Source organism: Cololabis saira, chromosome 14 (genome assembly GCF_033807715.1).
Source record: "Cololabis saira isolate AMF1-May2022 chromosome 14, fColSai1.1, whole genome shotgun sequence".
Classification (NCBI taxonomy): Eukaryota; Metazoa; Chordata; class Actinopteri; order Beloniformes; family Belonidae; genus Cololabis; species Cololabis saira.
In genome coordinates, this window is record NC_084600.1 from 36,977,494 (window position 1) to 36,996,208 (window position 18,715).

Genomic DNA, 18,715 nt, shown 5'->3' on the forward strand with positions numbered 1-18,715 from the left:
TAATAATAAAAAGAAAAGGGAAACCTTTTCTAGATACTAATATATCGCCTTCATTTTCATGTTTTTCCTCGTTTTTCCGGCCGTGTTTTAGTTTTTGGGGATTTTTTTTTTCCACATCAGAGCGGGGTCATGCTGTACACCCGCTGGTGCGCAGTGGGACTTTTGCGACTTTAGCTTGTTAGCAAAATGCTAGCAACATTGCCCTTTGGGCCATTCTGGACGATTGCAATATGGTCATGCCATTACTTGGCATGCCCATAACTAGAAAATTTCATGAAATTTTGATATGGGCATGCCCTACCGCCCATTCGAGCCCTCTTGCTGCTCTGGTTTGGGGCTGCAGTGTTTGTGTTCGGGGCGGTTTTATGTCAGTTTGAGGTGTTTACGGTTGTATTTCATTCATTCCTGTGCTCCCAATAGCTATTAATGGGGCGCGCTTTTTGCCGTCTAGCGTCCCCACGGTAACGCTTTTGACTGAGAAAAGCAATGCCCATCGAGGCACGATAGAGACGCATCCAACGATGTATGCCATGCATGGGTGCACGTTCCGGTTCAGGCTACGTTAACGGATAGGTTTTTTTTCCACCATGGTTTAAAAAAACCCATCCGAATGAATGGGGCCATTTGGCATGGATTTTACATTAAACTTTCCTTAAATCACAGCTTCATGAAATTTTAATACGTTGAAGGTCACAGCGTGCCGAGTCAGGGAACATTTGTATGATGTCTCTACGATAATCTGTTGCCTAGCAACAAGCGTCCAAAGTCAAACGGAAATTAAAAAAAAAATGAAAGGTCAATATCACAAAAACTTTAAAAAATGGCATAATGAGGTTCTAGGCTCCGTTAGTGCCAATCGGGCCGAGTGTTTGAAAGTTTGAACTATGTCTCTACGATAAAGTCCGGCCGAGCAATAAGCGTCTGAATTTTCGCCTTTTTTTTGGCTTTTTGGCATCTAGCGTTGCCATGGTAGCACTTTTGACTGAAAAAAGTAATGCCCATAGAGGCACGATGGAGACGCATCCAACGATATATGCCATGCATGGGTGCACATTGCGGTCCGAGCTGTATTAACAGATTGTTTATTCACATGCTCTCCCATACAAATGCATAGGTTTTTGTTGCCATGGTAACAAGCCCCATAGGATAGAATGGGACAATTTGGCTTTAATATCTCAAAAGCTGTAAACGAGAGCGTAATGAGACCTCAGTATGGTGTAGTCCACATCAACCTGAGTCTTTTAACGTTGGAACAAAGTCTCTGCGATACCGCGTTGCCGCGCAACAAGCATCCGAAGTTCCGTTAGCATCAAAATGAACAATGTGGAATATCTCAAAAACCGTAATAGCAAGCATGACGAGACTAAAATATGTTGCAGTAAAAAGCGTCCCGGGTTTGTCAATGTTGTAATGATGTCTGTACGATAAACCGTTGCCTAGCAACAAGCGTCCAAAATAAAATAGATTTTTTTTTTAAATTGAAAGTTAAATATCGCAAAAACCGTAATAAGTAGCATGATGAAGTTTTATGGTCGTTTAGTGACTATCGGGCCGAGTGTTTGAAAGTTTGAACGATGTCTCTACGATAAAGTTCGGCCGAGCAATAAGCGTGGGAATTTTCGCCTTTTTTTTTGCTTTTTGGCAACTAGCGTTGCCACGGTAACCCCTATTACGGAGAAAAGTAATGCCCATCGAATCACGATGGAGACGCATCCAACGATGTATGCCATGCATGGGTGCACGTTGCGGTTCGGGCCGTATTAACGGACGAAAAAAAGTGCGGAATAAGAATAATAATAATAATAATAATAAAAATAAGAAAAGGGAAACCTTTTCTGGGTACTAATTTACGCCTTCATTTTCATGTTTTTCCTCATTTTTTCGGCCGTGTTTTACTTTTTGGGGATTTTTTTTTTCCACATCAGTGCGGGGTCATGCTGTACACCCGCTGGTGCGCAGTGGGACTTTTGCGACTTTAGCATGCTAGCAGCATTGCCCTTTGGGCCATTCTGGACGATTGCAATATGGTCATGCCACTACTTGGCATGCCCATAATAATAAGAAAAGGGAAACCTTTCTAGATACTAATTTAACGCCTTCATTTTTCAGGTTTTCTCGGCCGTGTTTCATTTTTTGGGGATTTTTTCTTTCCACAACAGAGCGGGGTCATGCTTTACACCCGCTGGTGCGCAGTGGGACCTTTGCGACTTTAGCATGTTAGCGAAACGCTAGCAACATTGCTTTTTGGGCCATTCTGGACGATTGCAATATGGTCATGCCACTACTTGGCATGCCCATAATTAAAGCTGCAAGCAGCAATGAACGGGCCCTCGCACTCACGGCCACCGCCCCCCATAAGTATCAGAAATGACACCACCCACGACTTCCTATGTCAAACCATTGAAAAGTTATAGCAGAAAAAAGGGACAACCAATCAGAAGAAGGGGCGGGGCTAATTCAAGCCAATGAAAGTCAAGGACTCCATACAGAATCTGATGACACCACCCACGACTCTCTATGTCAAACCATTCCAAAGTTATACCAGAAAATCGGGACAACCAATCAGAAGAAGGGGCGGGGCTAATTAAGGCCAACGAAGCTTAAGGAGTCATTACAGAGTCCCATGACACCACCCACGACTTCCTATGTCAAACCATTCAAAAGTTATAGCAGAAAAAAGGGACAACCAATCAGAAGAAGGGGCGGGGCTAATTTAAGCCAATGAAGGTCAAGGGCTCCATAAAGAATCTGATGACACCACCCACGACTCTCTATGTCAAACCATTCCAAAGTTATAGCAGAAAATCGGGACAACCAATCAGAAGAAGGGGCGGGGCTAATTAAGGCCAACTAAGCTTAAGGACTCATTACAAAGTCGCATGACACCACCCACGACTTCCTATGTCAAACCATTCAAAAGTTATAGCAGAAAAAAGGGACAACCAATCAGAAGAAGGGGCGGGGCTAATTAAGGCCAACGAAGCTTGAGGACTCATTACAGAGTCCCATGACACCACCCACGACTCTCTATGTTAAACAATTAAAATGTTATAGCAGAAAAAAGGGACAACCAATGACAAGAAGGGGCGGGGCTAATTCAGGCCAATGAAGGTCAAGGACTCCATACAGAATCTTATGACACCACCCAGGACTCTCTATGTCAAACCATTCCAAAGTTATAGCAGAAAATCGGGACAACCAATCAGAAGAAGGGGCGGGGCTAATTAAGGCCAACGAAGCTTAAGAACTCATTACAGAGTCCCATGATACCACCCACAACTTCCTATGTCAAACCATTCAAAAGTTATAACAGAAAAAAGGGACAACCAATCAGAAGAAGGGGCGGGGCTAATTAAGGCCAACGAAGCTTAAGGACTCATTACAGAGTCCCATGACACCACCCACAACTCTATGTCAAACCATTCAAAAGTTATGGCAGAGAAAAGTATTCTAGGGGGCGCTGTTGAGCCGTTAGGCCACGCCCATTAATGCAAACCATGAAATATCAAATGTATCGCCAAGTCTGGCTTGCATGCAAAATTTGGTGACTTTTGGAGAACTATCAAAAATGGACCAATCACATGAAGGGGGGGGGGGGCGCGCCTTTTGGCGTCTAGCGTCGCCACGGTAACACTTTTGAAAGAGAAAAGTAATGCGTGGTGTCGCAGGATGTAGACGCACATTTTGATGTATAACACACCTGGGGGCACGTTACGGTTCGGGCTGAATTAACTGCCGAAGGAATGGCATAAATTTCGCCAAAATGACACAATGTATTCAAAATGGCCGACATCCTGTTCGGTTTCGGCCATGGCTCCAAGAGACTTTTCTTTAAGTTGTGCCATGATACAGGTGTGTAGCGATTTTCGTGCATGTACATCAAACCGTATTGTGGGGCTTGAGGCACAAAGTTTTCTAGGGGGCGCTGTTGAGCCATTTTGCCACGCCCATTAATGCAAACCATGAAATATCAAATTTATCGCCAGGCCTGGCTTGCATGCCAAATTTGGTGCCTTTTGGGGAACTATCAAATATGGACCAATCAGATGAAGGGGGGTGCGCTTGTTGGCGTCTAGCGTCGCCACGGTAACACTTTTGAAAGAGAAAAGTAATGCGTGTAGTCGCAGGATGTTTACGCACTTTTTGATGTATAACACATCTGGGTTCACGATACGGTTCGGGCTGAATTAACTCTCGAAGGAATGGCATATATTGCTCCAAAATTACGCAATTAATTCAGAATGTTCAAAATGGCCGACTTCCTGTTCAATTTCGGCCATGGCGCCAAGAGACTTTTCTTTAAGTTGCGACATGATACAGGTGTGTACCGATTTTCGTTCATGTACGTCAAACCGTATTATGGGGCTTGAGGCTCAAAGTTTTTTCCCTCTGAACCAATCAGATGAAGGGTGGGCGCACTTTTTGGTGTCTAGCGTTGCCGCGGTAACGCTTTTAAATGAGAAAAGTAATGTGCGTCGTTGCAGGACAGGGACGCACATATTGATATAGAAAAAAAAAAAAGTTGCTGACAAAAAAGTCTGGATACTGCAGGAATCGAACTCTGATCTCTGACTCCAAAGACGGGAACGCTCTGGCTGAGCTAAGACTCAGCTTCTCATTTCTAATTGACCTACGGACTTAGGAGAGACCAACATATCGATATTTAGTAATGTAAGTCTGGAGCTGTTTTTTCTAATTTTTTTAAATATTTGTAAGTTATAAATATTAGTAAAACCCTACTATTTTAATTATTACTTTTTCTGTAACCATTCTGCCAAGGTTGTAACCGGGCTGAGCTGGGAATATTTCTGACGTCACCACATTACAGGGAGCTGATTGGTCGGGGGGCGGGGCCGTCATCACCCTACTCGCCACTGATTGGTCGGGGGGCAGGGCCGTCATCACCCTCCGCGCCACTGATTGGTCGGGAGGCGGGGCCGTCATCACCCTACTCGCCACCGATTGGTCGGGGGGCGGGGCCGGCAGACGTTTGAATCAGGAAGCGGGAGTCAGCGCGAGAGCGACTGGCGGCTCGTGGCGATTTTATTATAAAAAAGGGACAACCAATCAGAAGAAGGGGCGGGGCTAATTCAGGCCAAAGAAGCTCAAGGACTCATTGCAAGGGGGGGGCGCGCCTTTTGGCGTCTAGCGTCGCCACGGTAATACTTTTGAAAGAGAAAAGTAATGCGTGGTGTCGCAGGATGTAGACGCACATGTTGATGTATAACACACCTGGGTGCATGTTACGGTTCGGGCTGAATTAACTGCCGAAGGAATGGCATAAATTTCGCCAAAATGACACAATTTATTCAAAATGGCCGACATCCTGTTCGGTTTTGGCCATGGCTCCAAGAGACTTTTCTTTAAGTTGTGCCATGATACAGGTGTGTAGCGATTTTCGTGCATGTACATCAAACCGTATTGTGGGGCTTGAGGCACAAAGTTTTCCGGGGGGCGCTGTTGAGCCATTGTGCCACGCCCATTAATGCAAACCATGAAATATCAAATTTATCACCAGGCCTGGCTTGCATGCCAAATTTGGTGCCTTTTGGGGAACTATCAAATATGGACCAATCAGATGAAGGGGGGGTGCGCTTGTTGGCGTCTAGCGTCGCCACGGTAACACTTTCGAAAGAGAAAAGTAATGCGTGTAGTCGCAGGATGGAGACGCACATTTTGATGTATAACACATCTGGGTTCACGATACGGTTCGGGCTGAATTAACTCTCGAAGAATGGCATATATTGCTCCAAAATTACGCAATTAATTCAGAATGTTCAAAATGGCCGACTTCCTGTTCGGTTTCGGCCATGGCGCCAAGAGACTTTTCTTTTAGTTGCGACATGATACAGGAGTGTACCGATTTTCGTTCATGTACGTCAAACCGTATTATGGGGCTTGAGGCGCAAAGTTTTTTCTGTCTGAAGCAACGAGATGAAGGGTGGGCGCGCTTTTTGGCGTCTAGCGTCGCCACGGTAACGCTTCTGAAAGAGAAAAGTAATGCGTGTGGTCGCAGGAGGGAGACGCACATTTTGATGTATAACACACTTGGGGGCACGTTACGGTTCGGGCTGAATTAACTTTCGAAGGAATGGCATAAATTTCGCCAAAATGACACGACTAATTCAAAATGGCCGACATCCTGTTCGGTTTCGGGCATGACCCCAAGAGACTTTTGTTTAAGTTGTCCCATGATACAGGTGTGTACCGATTTTCGTGCATGTACGTCAAACCGTATCGTGGGGCTTGAGGCACAAAGTTTTCAAGGGGGCGCTGTTGAGCCATTTTGCCACGCCCATTAATGCAAACCATTAAATATCAAATTTTTCGCCAGGCCTGACTTAGGTGCAAAATTTGGTGACTTTTTGGGCATGTTAAGGGGGGCAAAAAGGCCATCACTTTGTCAGAAGAAAAATAATAATAATAATAATAAAAATTCCTGCAAATACAATAGGGCCTTCGCACTGCAAGTGCTCGGGCCCTAATAAAAATTCCTGCAAATACAATAGGGCCTTCGCTCTGAAGGTGCTCGGGCCCTAACTAGAAAATTTCTGGAAATTTTGATATGGGCATGCCCTACCGCCCATTCGAGCCCTCTCGCTGCTTTGGTTTGGGGCTGCAGTGTTTGTGTTCGGGGCGGTTTTATGTCAGTTTGAGGTGTTTACGGTTGTATTTCATTCATTCCTGTGCTCCCAATAGCTATTAATGGGGCGCGCTTTTTGCCGTCTAGCGTCCCCACGGTAACGCTTTTGACTGAGAAAAGCAATGGCCATCGAGGCACGATGGAGACGCATCCAACGATGTATGCCATGCATGGGTGCACGTTCCGGTTCAGGCTACGTTAACGGATAGTTTTTTTTTCCACCATGGTTTTAAAAAACCCATCCGAATGAATGGGGCCATTTGGCATGGATTTTACATTAAACTTTCCTTAAATCACAGCTTCATGAAATTTTAATACGTTGAAGGTCACAGCGTGCCGAGTCAGGGAACATTTGTATGATGTCTCTACGATAATCTGTTGCCTAGCAACAAGCGTCCAAAGTCAAACGGAAATTAAAAAAAAAATGAAAGGTCAATATCACAAAAACTTAAAAAAATGGCATAATGAGGTTCTAGGCTCCGTTAGTGCCAATCGGGCCGAGTGTTTGAAAGTTTGAACTATGTCTCTACGATAAAGTCCGGCCGAGCAATAAGCGTCTGAATTTTCGCCTTTTTTTTGGCTTTTTGGCATCTAGCGTTGCCAGGGTAGCACTTTTGACTGAAAAAAGTAATGCCCATCGAGGCACGATGGAGACGCATCCAACGATATATGCCATGCATGGGTGCACATTGCGGTCCGAGCAGTATTAACAGATTGTTTATTCACATGCTCTCCCATACAAATGCATAGGTTTTTGTTGCCATGGTAACAAGCCCCATAGGATAGAATGGGACAATTTGGCTTTAATATCTCAAAAGCTGTAAACGACAGCGTAATGAGACCTCAGTATGTTGTAGTCCACATCAACCTGAGTCTTTTAACGTTGGAACAAAGTCTCTGCGATACCGCGTTGCCGCGCAACAAGCATCCGAAGTTCCGTTAGCATCAAAATGAACAATGTGGAATATCTCAAAAACCGTAATAGCAAGCATGACGAGACTAAAATATGTTGCAGTACAAAGCGTCCCGGGTTTGTCAATGTTGTAATGATGTCTGTACGATAAACCGTTGCCTAGCAACAAGCGTCCAAAATAAAATAGATTTTTTTTTTAAATTGAAAGTTAAATATCGCAAAAACCGTAATAAGTAGCATGATGAAGTTTTATGGCCCTTTAGTGACTATCGGGCCGAGTGTTTGAAAGTTTGAACGATGTCTCTACGATAAAGTTCGGCCGAGCAATAAGCGTGGGAATTTTCGCCTTTTTTTTTGCTTTTTGGCAACTAGCGTTGCCACGGTAACCCCTATTACGGAGAAAAGTAATGCCCATCGAATCACGATGGAGACGCATCCAACGATGTATGCCATGCATCGGTGCACGTTGCGGTTCGGGCCGTATTAACGGACGAAAAAAAGTGCGGAATAATAATAATAATAATAATAATAACTAGACCAAAATTCCCGGGAAATTTTGAAGTGCCACGGACTACTGCCGGATGATCGCGGGATGCACCCATGAAGGTCAGGGACTCGATACTTAGTCATTTGACACCACCCATGTCTCTGTATGTCAAATCATTCAAAAGATATTGGACTTTAACGTATCAGCCAATCAGAAGAAGGGGCGGGGCTAATTTGCACCAATGAGGGTCAGGGACTCCATACTTAGTCATTTGACACCACCCATGTCTCTGTATGTCAAACCATTCAAAAGATATTGGACTTTAACGTATCAGCCAATCAGAAGAAGGGGCGTGGCTAATTTGCACCAATGAGGGTCAGGGACTCCATACTTAGTCATTTGACATCACCCATGTCTCTGTATGTCAAACCATTCAAAAGATATTGGACTTTAACGTATCAGCCAATCAGAAGAAGGGGCGGGGCTAATTTGCACCAATGAGGGTCAGGGACTCCATACTTAGTCATTTGACACCACCCATGTCTCTGTATGTCAAACCATTCAAAAGATATTGGACTTTAACGTATCAGCCAATCAGAAGAAGGGGCGTGGCTAATTTGCACCAATGAGGGTCAGGGACTCCATACTTAGTCATTTGACACCACCCATGTCTCTGTATGTCAAACCATTCAAAAGATATTGGACTTTAACGTATCAGCCAATCAGAAGAAGGGGCGGGGCTAATTTGCACCAATGAGGGTCAGGGACTCGATACTTAGTCATTTGACACCACCCATGTCTCTGTATGTCAAACCATTCAAAAGATATTGGACTTTAACGTATCAGCCAATCAGAAGAAGGGGCGGGGCTAATTTGCACCAATGAGGGTCAGGGACTCGATACTTAGTCATTTGACACCACCCATGTCTCTGTATGTCAAACCATTCAAAAGATATTGGACTTTAACGTATCAGCCAATCAGAAGAAGGGGCGGGGCTAATTTGCACCAATGAGGGTCAGGGGCTCGATACTTAGTCATTTGATACCACCCGTGAGTCTCTATGTCAAACCATTCAAAAGATATTGGACTATAACGTATCGGCCAATCAGAAGAAGGGGCGGGGCTAATATGTATATATAATATACAAATGTAAATATTTATATGTATAATAATAATAATATACATATATATCCCATGAACCTGTCCCCAGCAGGACTGGGGATCATGTAAGGTCAAAAGGTCAGGGTTCAGATTCCTCCATTATCCAAGGTAAAGTATTATGAAGTCTGCATTGAGTGGGTCATGTGACTAGTTCTGGGTCACATGACCCGGAAGTATGGTAGTGTATATTGTATTGGAATGACTCAGCTAGTTCTTCGGATTTGACAAGCCTCAAATAACTTCACCTTGTAATCAAACTGTAGCTCCTAGCAGAAAAACAAAGACATCGTGAGAGAGACAGAACCCGGAAGATTCTGACAATCTTAATTTTATTCAGATATTCCTTAAAATGTGTTAGTAACGGCAATTCGAAAACAAAAATGAGATTTTTTGAAGAAATTTTTTTTTAACATTGCAGTGAATGGAGAGAGAGACAGGAATTGGCATGGCTCTTAGTCTCCCCGTTTAAATTTTGTGCACACCACGCCTGTCAAAGTCACATTTTAAGAATACCAAAATGTATGTCTACATTCTGACCAAAAATTATCTGTCCAGCTTTTACGGTTCGGCCGTGAGGTCGAGTTACAAATAAAAATTATGGTCATTTTTTCAGGGTTCTGCTCACTCTGATCAATTAAAACCTCCACTCTAGATTTGAAAAAGGGGGTTTTTTAGTCCTCGCTTGAAGGCTCATATCTTGAAAAGTGTACATTTTAGGAAAAAACAGTCCGGGGTTTAGAGAGAGAAGAGAAGTTTTCCTCCGTTTTGAAGTTTGAATGACGTTTCTACGTGCAAGTATGAGAAAGATAGGTGACTCAGAAAAAAGGTGATTTTTTTTTTTTTTTTTAACCTTCACCGGACATTTCACACCCACAGTGTGAAATGCTGCCCCATACAAATACATGGGAAAATCTTCCCCATTAGTTTGGAAATTTGGAAATGTTTTTGCACTTCGTGCAAAAACTATTCGTGCCATCGTTCTGAAAATCCACGGGACTGTAGTTAAATTCAGGGCCTACAACTTTCTAAATCGGTTCATAATTTTTCGAGTAACGGTGTGCGAGTGGTGAGGCCCCAAAGTTCACGCAATGCGTTCCGGATGGGGCGAAAAGCGCACGTTTGTGCACGTTGCGCAAAAACGTGCACGCCAATCGCTAATAAAAGTCATACCCATCGATTCCCGATTAAGGCGCACGTTTCTACGTTTTTACTTTTCGCGTTTTCTCAAAGCTGTGGGACTAGTTACCGGACAAAGTTTTTACGGAAGAATATATAATAATAATAATAAGCCTGAGCAATAGTATGAGTGCCTCGTGCTGCGCACGAGGCACTCCTCCTCCATTGAGCTTGCGCATCTCAATGGAGGAGGAGTGCCACGTGGCGCAGCCGTGGCACTAATAAAAATAAGAAAAGGGAAACCTTTTCTGGGTACTAATTTACGCCTTCATTTTCATGTTTTTCCTCATTTTTTCGGCCGTGTTTTACTTTTTGGGGATTTTTTTTTTCCACATCAGTGCGGGGTCATGCTGTACACCCGCTGGTGCGCAGTGGGACTTTTGCGACTTTAGCATGCTAGCAGCATTGCCCTTTGGGCCATTCTGGACGATTGCAATATGGTCATGCCACTACTTGGCATGCCCATAATAATTCCTACAGATACAATAGGGCCTTCGCACTGCAAGTGCTCGGGCCCTAAATAGTGCAACTGAGAAAGGTGGGAAGTGAAAGTGAAGGTCAGAAAAGATACAGTAGGTGTAACTGAGAAAAAAACTCAGATTTTGATTTCTTGGTTATAGATTCTGTATTTTGATTTCTCAGATGTTTTTTTTTTAATCTAGCCAGAGAACCTTTATTAAACCAATTCAGCACCATACAATGTACATTTATCTTCAAGGCACAGCACATGTACTTTGTTTATGTCAGTACAGCTACCAAGAAATCTGTTAAATAAATGATGCATTACTAGTTGTCACTAGGGATGGGCGGTATGGACTAAAAAATGTATCACGATAATTTCTGGCATTTATCCCGATAATGATAAAAATGAGGAAAAAAAAAATACCAATTCAACTCCACCTTTGTAACTATAAATCTATCACCACATTCAGTCTTTGGAGCCCCCAAAACACTGCTTTGACTCAGATCCGCCATGTTTGTTACACAAACAGGAATTATCAATTATCAACAGGAATTTATCTTTCTTTCTTTCTTTCTTTCTTTCTTTCTTTCTTTCTTTCTTTCTTTCTTTCTTTCTTTCTTTCTTTCTTTCTTTCTTTCTTTCATTCTGGCTCATTTCCTTCCTTCCTTCCTTCCTCCCTTCCTTATTTTCTCCCATCCTTCCTTCCTTCCCTCCTTCCTTCCTTCCTTCCTTCCTTCCTTCCTTCCTTCCTTCCTTCCTTCCTTCCTTCCTTCCTTCCTTCCTTCCTTCCTTCCTTCCTTCCTTCCTTCCATCCTTCTTTTCTTCCTTATTTCCTTCCTTCCTTCCTTCCTTCCTTCTTTCCTTCCTTCCTCCCTTCCTTCTTTTCTCCCTTATTTCCTTCCTTCATTCCTTCCTTCCATCTTTCCTCCCTTCCTTCTTTCCTCCATTCCCCCTTCCTCTTTCTTTCCTTCCTTCCTTCCTTCCTTCCTTCCTTCCTTCCTTCCTTCCTTCCTTCCTTCCTTCCTTCCTTCCTTCCTTCCTTCCTTCCTTCCTTCCTTCCTTCCTTCCTTCCTTCCTTCCTTCTTTTCTTCCTTATTTCCTTCCTTCCTTCCTTCCTTCCTTCCTTCCTTCCTTCCTTCTTTTCTTCCTTATTTCCTTCCTTCCTTCCTTCCTTCCTTCCTTCCTTCCTCCCTTCTTTCTTTTCTCCCTTCCTTCCTTCATTCCTTCCATCTTTCTTTTCTCCCTTCCTTCCTTCTTTCCTCCCTTCCTTCTTTCCTCCATTTCCCCTTCCTCTTTTCCCCCTTCCTCTTTCTTTCCTTCCTTCCTTCCTTCCTTCCTTCCTTCCTTCCTTCCTTCCTTCCTTCCTTCCTTCCTTCCTTCCTTCCTTCCTTCCTTCCTTCCTTCCTTCCTTCCTTCCTTCCTTCCTTCCTTCCTTACTTCCTTCATTCCTTCCTTCCTTCACGTACGTTGTGCATGATTTAACGCAGAAGCATAAATCAGCTTTACACAAAAACGTCATCAAGGGGAATTTATTGTTTTTACCGCAAGATGACAAATTCTTACCGTGGGGAATTTTTTTGACGGTATATCGTGAACGGTAAAATATCACCCATTCCTAGTTGTCACATTGTTGCACTTTGACTGTTCTCTGTTTCCAAAGTATTTACCCACTACTTTTTCATCTACAAGACAACAACTGACCTCCACACAAGTGCTCAATCTAAGCAGTGATTTTTAGTTTAATGTCTTCTTCAAGTATTCATGTCACAGGTGAGCCTTTCCTTCTGCTCCAGTCTGGTCAGCTCCTGGATCACTTCCTCTCACAGTAGAACCATTTATCAACTGATGAGGGAACGGACTCTTCCTTTCCACAAGGACAAGTCTCCCCAACAGCAGCTTTGGCCTCATCTGCTGCATGTTGGGTTTTGATTTGCAATACATTTGGCATTGAACTAACACCATAAAACTGACATGGAGGATTTTCTGGTTTCTCATTTCTTAGGCAAGAGTAGATAAACTCACTTTGCACAGCGATACGGCTCCCATTTCAATTGAAGTGTGGCGTATGAATTTAATCTTTGGCTTCACACATTACACATTGCTCCTTTAACTCTGTGCTGATGAATCCAATGAATACTGTCGAAGAAGTACTTATTGCATTGACTGCCCACTTGAACAGAAATATATAAGATAAATGTTTTCTCCCCGTGCTTGTGGGTTTGCGTCAGCAAGGGCAATCGGCGTAAAATTGGGCCAAATCGATGTGCGGACTATGATCTGCTGGAGCAACCCCTCTGCTCAGAGGGATGAAGCTGAAATGGTTGATGATATAATATATTTGTTGGAATAACCTTCTTTTTATTCAACCACTTTTTTCTTTCTATCCTGGCATAGAAAAGAGCTGCAGTCAATCATGATACCAAAACTAACCGTGCAAAACCAATCTATACAAATCGTAATGTAAAATCACATGACACTTTGATCCTGCATATGTATAGATTTTTTTCTATCTTGCATTGATTTAAGACAATACACTATAATTAAAGGTTGTGCACAGGTTACAAATCTTGTAGTGTGATGATCATAAATCCCGATCAATAATGGCTTATTTAAAAAAAAAAAAGAAGCTTTTTCAGGTGTTCATGAGATTTAAAGAAACTATTAAATTGCTTTAGCAACTAAAGTTTCAAATTGACCTAAACTATTCCATTTAAAGTGAACTTTTACTTATTGGAATCTTTTCATTTAATCACTTTCTAATGATTTTGCCATCTCCATGTTTATTGCTAATGTCCGAGCAGAATGTTACCGACAAAAAGAAAGAAAAGTGCAAAAGACAAATCTAACTGATCTACGAGTCTTCAGGAAAAGTCCTGCTGTGGAATGCAAAATTGCAAAATCATCATATACAATATGCCCAGTTTGTCACACAGTAATGCTTGTTTACAGTGTCATCATTTAGAACGTAGAAAAATCAGTTCACGGACGACATTTCCTCTGCATGCGAGAGAGACCCATTCATTCTTTCCCAAAGCCATTTCGGTTGTGCACAGAGGTAAAGTTGGTTTGTGTCTGTTTGGGTATGTGTGCAAACATGAGTGAATGCATGGTAAACCGGCTTTTGTGCAGTTCATTACAAATTCTGCTGACAGAGACTTGCAGGGAAAGCAGTTGTGGCTGCGTGGCAGGAATATCAAGAAGACTGCTTGTAGATGGCCTGCAGCTTTAAAGGAATCAGCTCATTCACATGAAGATGCATAACTTCACACACACACACCTAAACACACACACACACACACACACACACACACACACACACACACACACACACACACACACACACACACACACACACACACACACACACACACACACACACACACACACACACACACACGTAAAGGCACTAACTGGACAGCAGTGGGAACATCAATATCAGCTTAGCATTTAGGGCCCACAAACCTTTCTCATTACGGTTAGCAGTCGTGATTAACACCTGCTGCATAGAATGGGAATAATAAGGTTTAGTAATAGGCTGGAAAATGAGGTACAGTGTTAATAAGGAAGGTAAAAATTAAGTAGTTTCAGACAATTGCAATGTTTTGGAGGATTAAAAATACATTATTCCACGAGGTACTACATAAACACAGTGAAGTTCGTTCAGTCACGTTAAAGAAAATAGAAGAACTATGATAATAATAAATTGAGATTTACAACTTTTTTTTTTTAAAGGTTCAGTAGATTGAATCAACAAATGGAGAGATTCATGTTACAATATATACATTGTTTTTTTTTACAGTAAAGCAAGCAGGGGTCTTTTTCAGGGTTTCAGCCAGGCCTTTTGTACTTGTAGCGATGTTTTCCATGAAGAACTGTCACATTTCACAATGCCAAAGTAACAACTGGTCTAATATGTCATTTGAAAATTGCACGTGGTCCTGTGAGCCCGAACAGAGAATCACAGAAGCGTGGTGCTCCTTTTCACAGGGTATTGGTTCTCGTTCTTTCACAATCCTTAACTTTCATCGTTTTTCTTTTACTTTCTCTGCTCACATCACCCTGCATGCCAGTTTGTTGCTAGGTTTTTCTTTTAATTCCACTGTTTTGATTCATATATTTCATTTATTCTCAACAGCAGTGAGGTCTTTAAAAAAAAAAAGAGGAGATTTATAAGATTTATAAAAATGAAAATTAAAGTCAACATTTTTTTATCCTGGGTGAAGCCAAGGAAACATGTGTTTTCAAGTTTTCTTTACCTGATTATAAGAAAAAATCAAATAAAAGGTGTCACTCACAGTGTTGAACCCACAGAGCAATCTAGATATGAACAGCAGGGAGGGTGACAAGCACTTCAGCACGGCACAATTACCATGGCAACCTATTCAATCGTGTTTAAGCCTGGTGTGTAAAGAAGTGAAATGTAAAAATGGGGTTTTGACATCAGTCCTTGTGGTCAAATTGTGCATTTCTTTTCCTTTTTCTTTTTGAACGACCTCAGGTAAGGACATGGCTCATTGTGCACAAGTTCTACCAGGAAGGTTACATAGGCACTCAGATTTTTTTTAGCTTTGTTAAATCCATGCACCATCACATCAAGAATACAAAGATCCACAGAAGAAACTGAATTCTTCTGCAGGGACCGGGGAGAAAGCAGGATGCACTTTTAGTGCATGGAACTGGAACAGGATTTCTTGATGTGGATATTTGCTATCCAGTTGTGTAAAAGTTACAAGACTACATCAAGTGGGTTTCCAGTTAGTCAACAGAGGCAGGAAATATAACGGCAGGGGGGTCCAGCTCTGTTTGCGTGGCATCAGCTGGGTCGAAAAAGCATGACCTTGGTTTTGTTTTCATTCTACCTTATTTTCTGGACTATAAGCCGCTTCTTTTTCATATTTTGAACCATGTGGCTTATACAAAGGTGCGGCTATTCTGTGGATTTTTCTTCCACCGCTCGGGGCGCTCTAACCGGAATTAAAATCAAAAATAAGACAAAATAAAAGCAAAGAAGAATACGCTACTTCTTCTTTAGCAGATAGAAGTAGGTAGAAGCAGATTTCAAACAGATAAATAGATAAATAAATACTGGTTATTTTCTCTTGGTTCTGTCCCGTTTTAATCAGCAAAGTTGCTGCCGTGTTAAAAGACACTGTTAGGAAAGGATCTATTTAGGTACAAACATGTACATCATTTACAGTTCAAAATCGTTCTGTACATGTAGTAAATATCTAATCATATATAACATAAATATCTGCGGCTTCCATATCTTTTTTTTTTTTAATAGAGCGGATGCGGCTTGTATATCTTTTTTAAATTATTTTTTAAAAAATAGAGCGGCTGCGGCTTATATGCATGTGCGGCTTATAGTCCAGAAAATGCGGTAATTTTGATAAGATGTCACAAGTTTTCATTAATGTGTCCATATATTCCTATACGAACACAGTTGTCATGGGGTTCTTTAAAATTCAGTGGCACTCTCCAAATCTGACTAAATATCCCAATTTAGTGTGTTCGGTATCTAAACGTTTGACCATATGGTTCTGGAAGCAGTCGTGTGCCTGGTGCCAAAAGAAAAATCAGATTTAAAAGAGGAGGTTGAAACAGCTTCTCCTCTTGGCAGTACCTCAGCTACCAAATGTCTCAACTTTCTTCAGCTCATGCTCATGGTGTGACAAACCACAACCTCACTTTTTTAACGCAGTTCTCCATCAACCTCATTTCTAGCCTCAGTAGGCAGTCTGAAAAAAAAGAGAGAAAAAAAAAAACATTGTTAAAGTGGCTGCTGTTCGGTGCTGGGCAGACAGCATACAGGGTGCAGAGGTGTGAAATTGGACAGGGTTTTAAACTTGTCTCTCCTGCTCTCTTTTCATTCTCCACACAACAACTTTTTTGTCAGAAACACTGTGAAAGTCTTCAAAGAGATACTGTGTGAATACATGCACCCTTATCTCCACATGAGTCATCACATCAAGAATACAAAGATCCAGAGAAGACACTGAAGTCTTCAGCAGGGATTGGGGAGGAAGCAGGATGCACTTTTAAGAAGAAGCCAAAAGTGGCACCTCAAAGTGAGCCGCTAAAAATACTTTTGCCTTGGATGTGATTGGAGGTCTTAATTTATCTGAAAAGACCTTGAGAGCCAGACTCTTTTCTCTATTTCTCCTTCAGGGTTTCTTTATTAGTTTGGGTCATTTTGACCTAGACAGCTGAGCGAACCTGTATGAATATTAGAATAAGTGCTATAATCGCTCTCCATTTAACAGTCCTCAAACATATGCCATGCTTTAAACTGTGCATGAATAGCTGCATAAATCTTTCAGTATGCACTCATCCACAGCGAGTTCATCATCCAGGGAGCCTCACTCCCTCTATAGCCATTCATTTTTCATGGAGCCCCGCTGTTGATGGAGCATGTCCACAAGTAGAACCAGGAAATTACTGTGAAAGCCCCAATGTTTTATGGTTTGAATACTAAAAAGTGCAGTGACATTTATCTAATGAAAGGTTTCTCTTTGATTTCATATGTTATTGCTCGCCTTCAAAAACACTGACATGTTCAGTTGTTTTTTCCCCTCTTCTATCTTACATGTGTTTGGCTTCTGAAATGAATATGACACCAAAGGTCAGAGACTTGACTGAAAACAAATCATGGTATCTTGTATTTGTTAGGTGTGTTAACAGATAACTTTTACAACTATGGGAGCCATTTTAACATAAAAAGTTATAATAAAACCGTTCACAACTTGTTTCCACTGTCTTCAATAATACTCTACGCTATTATTCCCCAGCTTTAACCATGCCACAGTTGACTCATGCAAGTATTGAACAATGTGAGGATTATTAAAATGTTAATGCTAGATTTAAAAACAAATTGACGGTAATTTTTTTTTTTTTTTTTTTTACAGAATCGTTAAATATTGACATTCCTCTTGAATGTCAATATTGATCATTTGATTGATCATTTGCTCATGGCCAGTGTGTTGTTTTACACCGTGATGTGCTGTGGCAGCAGACTGAGAGCAGCTGACACCAACAGGATCAACAGGAATCAACATCAGGGAGGTTTCCTGTGTCCGGGGGGTTGGAGGTGTACACACCTCTGATGGAGATGTCACAGAGGTGTAAACTCCTCAAGTACAAAATCACTGAAAAGAGATGAACATGTGAGATGGAGACAGGCAAGTGAACTCTGCAAGAAAGCTATTATTGTACGTCCCAAGTAGTAAGTACTTGATGCAAAATATTTTAACATGCATAAAGAAATTATGTGTTCACAAGATCAAAAATATGACTCTTCATGGGCTTCATTAAAAAACGTAATGTTAATGTATAGAAAAACTTGAGAAAAGAAAAAATAGATCAATACAATTACAATTAATTAAATTAAAATTAAAGTTTACACTTCTTCCTACTCCTTTTTTGGCACATGTACGTAAATCAAGATAGCAAGTTTTAAAGGATGAAATTCTTTGTTTTGTTGTTTTGTTTTCTTAAACTTCTCATGAAGAATTGTTTCTTTTTTTTTTTTTACATGTACAAAAATAAAATAAATAAAATAAAATAAAAAAATAAAAATATATATATATATATATAGGTAAATAATCTCCCATCAAGGCAAAGCAAAGCAAGGCAAATTTATTTATAAAGCACATTTCACATGATGATCATGGACTCAATTGGCTCAAATACATAAACAAATAAGCAAACAAAATTACAGGTTTACAATAACAGAAACAGACAATCAGGAACAGATGTAATGCCAAAGGTAGATGACTGACTAAACTGGAAGGACTGATGAAAGTGGGGGCATAGCATTTACAAAGCTCCACAAATAGTCACGATTTAATTTTTAATTAATTTATTTATTTATT